The sequence below is a fragment of the Tupaia chinensis genome, unplaced genomic scaffold (assembly GCF_000334495.1).
Source record: "Tupaia chinensis unplaced genomic scaffold, TupChi_1.0 Scaffold144336_1, whole genome shotgun sequence".
NCBI classification, from domain to species: Eukaryota; Metazoa; Chordata; class Mammalia; order Scandentia; family Tupaiidae; genus Tupaia; species Tupaia belangeri.
In genome coordinates, this window is record NW_006204194.1 from 1,879,295 (window position 1) to 1,885,386 (window position 6,092).

Genomic DNA, 6,092 nt, shown 5'->3' on the forward strand with positions numbered 1-6,092 from the left:
GAGCCACATGGCTGACCAGGGTTTGTGTTCTGGCCCAGCGACTTGAAAAACAAACCAGGTATGCGCGCATGTTCAAAATCTTGACAGGATGGAGAAATAGAGAAGAAGGATTGCAGCGTGACGATGACCTACTGGAGTGAGTGCTTTCTCCTTCTCCCTCTTTCTGTCTCTCTGTATCTCTCTGAAGAGTGCACACACCGTCTGGGAAAATAAAATAAAATAAAGTTCCTGCCAATGTGAGGTTCACATAGTAGAAAGAGACAGGAGGGACAGACAGAGAACAAGCAGAGCACGCAGAATGGCGAATGACTGTAAGTGTTGTGGTACAGATAAAGCAGGGGAGGGAGTACTGAGTGCTTACGGGACACACATTGCATGCGCTTGACCACCGCCCGAAGCTAGGACCAGCAGGGGTTTTGGTTTTTTTTTGAGAGAGTTTTTGTTTTTTGTTTTTTGTTTTGTTTTTGCTATAGGGTGCTTGTGCTCGCCAGACAGAGAGAGACAGAGAGACAGAAAGCGAGAAATCACCCCCCAGGGGGGATGGTCACGCCGCAATCCCTTCTCCTCCATTCTCTTCTCGGGATCTTGGGCACGCACGCACACGCGCCCTGCGTGAGTTTTAAGCCACCGGGTCCGGGACTCAAACTGCAGTCGACTACATGGAAGTCCAGCGACATAGCCATTACGCTAACTGCTGGTCCCAGGACCAGGAGCTTTTAAGAAGATAGTGTCACCCTCAGAATCCCTCTGGTTACAGGTGACAAGGAGAAGGACCCTAGTCTCTGACTAGCCCCCTGCAGCCCCAACTTTCTCCTTCATTGTCATTAAAAGAAAAAAGATGCCGATGCCACAAGGAGGGTAAAAGTTTAATTTAAATAAAATTTTCTTTCGTATTCTCATCCTATGCTGGTAAGTGAAATTCAGGAGGTTGGTTGCAAGAAACTATTTGAACTATAATGACCTAGGTCATGAAACCCTTTGCCTTGAAATTCTGGAGTTGGGCTTACATTGTGGTTGGAGGAAATCACCCGCATCGCCAGTTTTGAGTATATAACCCACCCACTACCCTTGTGAACAGTAACTTCCTTTAAAAAGTTAATTCTCTTAGAGCAAATAAAAAGTTCTTCCATTTTTTGCTTAGGTTTACCAGAAGTTGTTTTATTAGATTTTAAAACTATCAGACAGATACTCTCGATTTAGAGAGAAGTAGTAACTTGATAACAAAAAGCCGTTTAGACTCAGCTTCAAAGAAACCTGGTGTGGGGCTGGCTGGTGGCCAGAGTTAGGGTGGCTGGATCCCACATGGCTGACCGTGTAGCTGCAGTTCTGGACCCAGGACTTAAAAACACGCTAGGCACGTGAGCCTGCGTGCCCAAAATCCTGAAAGGAGAATGGAGGCGAAGAGTTGTGGCATGACCGCCCCCCCCAGGGGTGTTTTCTCACTTTCCCACTCTTTCTCTGAGTCTCTGTCTCCGGTGAGCACATGTGCCCTATAGACCAAAGAAGAAGAAAAAACCTGCTGAGAAGAAAAGCATTTTTTAAATGAAAACTAAGGAAATACTTTGGACTGGGAATTCAACGATACCAAGGAACTGCTCTGATTTTGCTGGGTGGGGGCGGCTTGACGATAGGTAAGGAGAGGCCGGTGCTATTTCCAGCGCGGCTTTCGCAGGCTGTAGGGCTGAGCTGATGATGGAACTGCCTTCCAGCACCTCTGAAAGAAAGAAAACGATATTGTTCCTTAGCGCAAGCCGGAGGCCACGGGGGGCACAAGGGGGCCCGGAACACCCCGGGAAGGCAGAGCGGAAGTGCGCGTGTACGTTAGTGCGAAGCGACACGTCGCCCGTGCACTGCTTAGAGAAGCAGCCCCGACGGGGTGTGGTCACGCCCCACGCCCTCTTCCTCCACTTCTCCGTCCCGTCAGGAATTCAGGCACACCTACAAGCGCCTACCACGTGTTTCAAGTCACTGGGTGAGGATTCGAACCGCAGCCACCATGTGGGATCTGACTCTCCTAACCCCAGGGTGGGGGGGCAGCCCTTCTTCATCGTATGCTTTCCACGAACTTCTTGAAGATCTTGTACGTTTGAAATTTTTTTCGTAATAGAAATGATATGTATACATATATGATGGATGTATACATATGTTCTATTCTTCTGCTATGGATCGCTTTTTCTAGAAGTTTCTTTCTTCTAAGAGAAAGAGGATCAGACACAGGGTCTCCCAGAAACCCCCACCTCAGCCTCAGCCAGGATCGGGAGCACTAGGCAAGTACCCGGCGGGTGCAGGGAGGCCCGGGTTCAAGTCCCTCAGCTGCTTTCCATCAGCTTATCTCACAGACGTCTCCACTTGGCGCTAACCTGCCTTTAATGTCTCTGCTGAGCTCTCTTAATTTTTTTCTCTTATGATTTTATTCACATTTAATTGTTGTACATGGTTAAAGCACACACTATGGTTTCTCTTTTCTTTTAGGAAAGATTTTTGCTACAGAGTGCGTGCACTCGCTGGAGAGACAGAGAGAGACAGAACGCGAGAAATCACCCCCGAGGGGTAAGTGGTCACACAGCAGTCCCTTCTGCATTCTCCTGTTGGGATTCTGGGCGCGCGCACACACACACACGCGCGCACACGCACGCACACACACACACACACATGCACACACGTGCCGGCCTGGCCTGAGTTTTTTAGCTTCCGGGTCCAGGACTTGAACTGTGATCAACTACGTGAGAGTCCAGCAGCGTAACCAGGATGCCGTCCGCTGGTCCCCACAGTATGGTTTTTCCAAGTACGCGTACATCACAATCAAACCAAGGGTATGACCGTGTGCCTCGTCTCCAGCAGAAAACTTCACTCTCGGGTCTGCTGAGTGCTTCTCCCCTGAGCCCCAGCCGCAGGCTCTGGCCTGCTTTACACAGCCCCTACCTGCCCTTGTCCCCGGGTCTAACAAAGGGGCCACAGCCTGGGGCTCCGGCCGGCACCGCCTCCACCCCACCTGGGAACCCACAGAGGCGGGAGGACTGTGGCGTGGTACCTGCCACGGAGTTCGGCCAAGTGGCTGAGTCGGGCCTGAGTGCCGCAGGGCTGTCAGCTCGGCCCTGCATCCGCGGTTACCCAGGGCAGGACACTTGACCCTCTGAACGGGGTGACAACCACAGCAACTGCCTCCGAGTGTCAGTGTGCGCCCTCTACGGAGACAGACACGAGTTAACTCAGGCTGTCTCCCTGATCTGAAGTGTCTTGGATTTCGGATATCTTCAGATTTGGGATATTTGCATACACACAATGGGACAGACGTGCTGGGCAGGACCCACCAGCAGAGGCAGAACCCGCGTCTGTCACACCGCCTCTGCAGGCGGGCGGCGGGGCGCTGTGCGGCCGGCGGGCCGTTTATACACGCCTCTGCACCACGACCTGTCACAGGCGGGGCACCAAACCAGGGCTCGAAACGCTTGCGATTTTGGAGCATCTCGAATCTCAGATTTTCAAAGTAGGGGCGCTCCGCCTGGTTTAAGAACCCGAGGAACGGAGGGGAGGGAGGGCTGTCCCCCCTCCCGGCGTCATACTACACCAGCCCTAAAAGCCCGGCGGGACTTCTCGCGGGATGCCCTGCAAATACGCCCTCCAACTGGTGGGGGCGCTCTCACCCAGAACTTCCCGCACTGGGCACTGGATGCCCCATCCTGCTGGCCGGGAGCGGTCAGGGGGCGCCCGGGGCCAGACAGTGCAGACCCGGCGCCGGGCAGACAGAAGCCAGCAGCCCGGCTGGGATGGGAGCTCAGGCCACTGCAAGGTTTGGCAGGTCATGCACATTGGACCAGGCAGAGGGGAGAGGGAGAAAAGCGAAGAGGAGGAAGAAGGGAGAGAGGGAGGGAAGGAAGGGAAAATGGGGATAAAAGAAAGGAAGGAAGGGAAGGGAAGAAGAACCCCACCCCTGTCTGGCCTCTGCGTTCACTCTTCTGTGACATGTGGCAAGGTGGCTGGGGCTTTGGACTTCCACCCGGCCAACCGTGGTTCGAGTCAGGGACCTGGCGGCTTGCTTTCTCACTTTCCCTCTCTCTCTGGTGAGTGCATGTGCCCTACAGCCAGTTCAAAATAATAATAACTAATAAAATTAAATAATTTTTTAGAAAAAAAGAAGAAAATGAAATATGGGTATAGAGCGACTCTTCCCTGTGGTAGGTCTGAGCAGATGGCAACTGATGTATGATACCGGGAAAGCAAGAGGGGGCAGCTGGGACTGTGTGAGAGATCAGGTTTCCTGTGTGGAGAAGCCGTCCCCCCAGGGTGGAAGAGGTGGGGCGCCCCAGGGGAAGGGCTGCGGGTCGGACCTGGACCGCCAGCACGGGGCTGTTCTCATGCTTTCACTGGAGAAGTGAGGCCTTGTGCTTCTGCTGTGGAGCACCTAGGGTCTGAGCGAGCCCCTCCTGGCCCTCTCTGACCCTCTGACTGACTCGCTTTCTTCTCTCTGTAAAGCCCAGCAGTAGATTCTGTCCTTGCTTAGAGCTTTCTCATGCCCTGCAGCAATAGCGCAAAGATCTTATCCACTTTAAGGTGCTCCTTGCATCGCCCCCCTTTTGTTTTTCTAATTCCCATAGACTTTCGTTTTAGAATTTTTTTTTTTAATTTTAACTTTATTTATTTTTTTAAAATTTGACCAGAGAGAGGGAAAGTGAGAAAGCAAGCTGCCAGGCCTGGGACTCAAACCACAGTCGACCATGTGGAGTCCAGCACCCATAACCACCATGCCACATAGACTTTTGCCCTTAAACATGCCATAGACTTTCGTGGTTGAAACATCTTCCATAGACTTTCCCGTTAAACATACCTATATTTCTTGGAAAGGTTTTCATTTTACACTTGGCCTTTCAAATTCTTGGAGCTTTTATTTTAATTTTAAACTGGGGGCTTTTATTTTTCAACTACTTTTCATCCATTTTGCTGCTCCCAGCTTTGTGACTATACCAGTTCCCTTTTTTCTTTTTCTTGATGCATTTTCTCTGCTTCGTTATCAACTTCAAATTTACTCCTTCAATTGTTACTTTCTTTTTTTTAGCTTTTTAAATTCCTTCCAACAAATTTCTGTCTTCTAAATTTCTTAGCCTTTTAATAAATCTTAACTTTCCAAATTTCTTCTTAGCCTTTTAAATTTCTTTTTTCTTTTAAATTGTTTAAGAATTATTTTATTTAATTGTATTTATTATTATTATTATTCGATTTGACCAAAAAGAGACAGAGAGGACCGGAGAGTGAGAAAGCAAGCTGCCAGGTCCAGAACTTGAACCAAAGTCCATCATGTGGGAGTCCAGCACCTTAACCACCACACTTACTGACGGCACCAGCCTTTGACATTTCTTAACCTTTCCATTTTTTTTGAGAGAGATATTTCCTAGGGGATCCATGCACTCCCCGAGACACACACACACAGACACACACAGAAAGCGAGAAATCACCCCCGGGGGGATGGCCATGCCCCAATCCTTTCACCTCCATTCTCCTCTCAGGATCTTGGGCACGCACGCACACGCGCCCGGCATGAGGTTCAAGCTGAAACCAAGCAGAGACCCCCTAAGAGGGATGGATCTTCAGTTTCCCCTTCTGTTAAAGAAAAAGTAAGGATTTCTCAAACTAAAAATTAATGAGGGCTGAACTGAATGTGTATTTTCTAAGGTTCTTGGAATACAAGGTGTATTTACATTGTAAAGGCCCAGAGTAAGGAGTTAGACCTGAGACTTTGGTTAGGATCATGAAACAATACTGACCAGGAATGAGGCCATTTAACCTCTAAAGTCTCAGTAAAAGAAAGATAAGGTGTTCATTTCAATATGTAAGATGTCTTGTGGGCTGGAAACTGCGGGCTGGGGTCAAAGACCCCAGGCTGAATGGCTCCAGACACCTGAAGAGAAAGTTGATGATCTAAGGCCTCACCAACCAAGAGATGATCATGTCCCCTTGAACCAATCACCGGACTGACCCTGCGCCTGGGCCCTCTGGCCCTGAATTTGCCCTTAAGAGCACCTGTGGGAAACCTTGGGGAGACGGGTCTTTTCAGCGTGAGCTGCCCCCTCTCCTTGCTGCGTTGCACTTTCAATAAA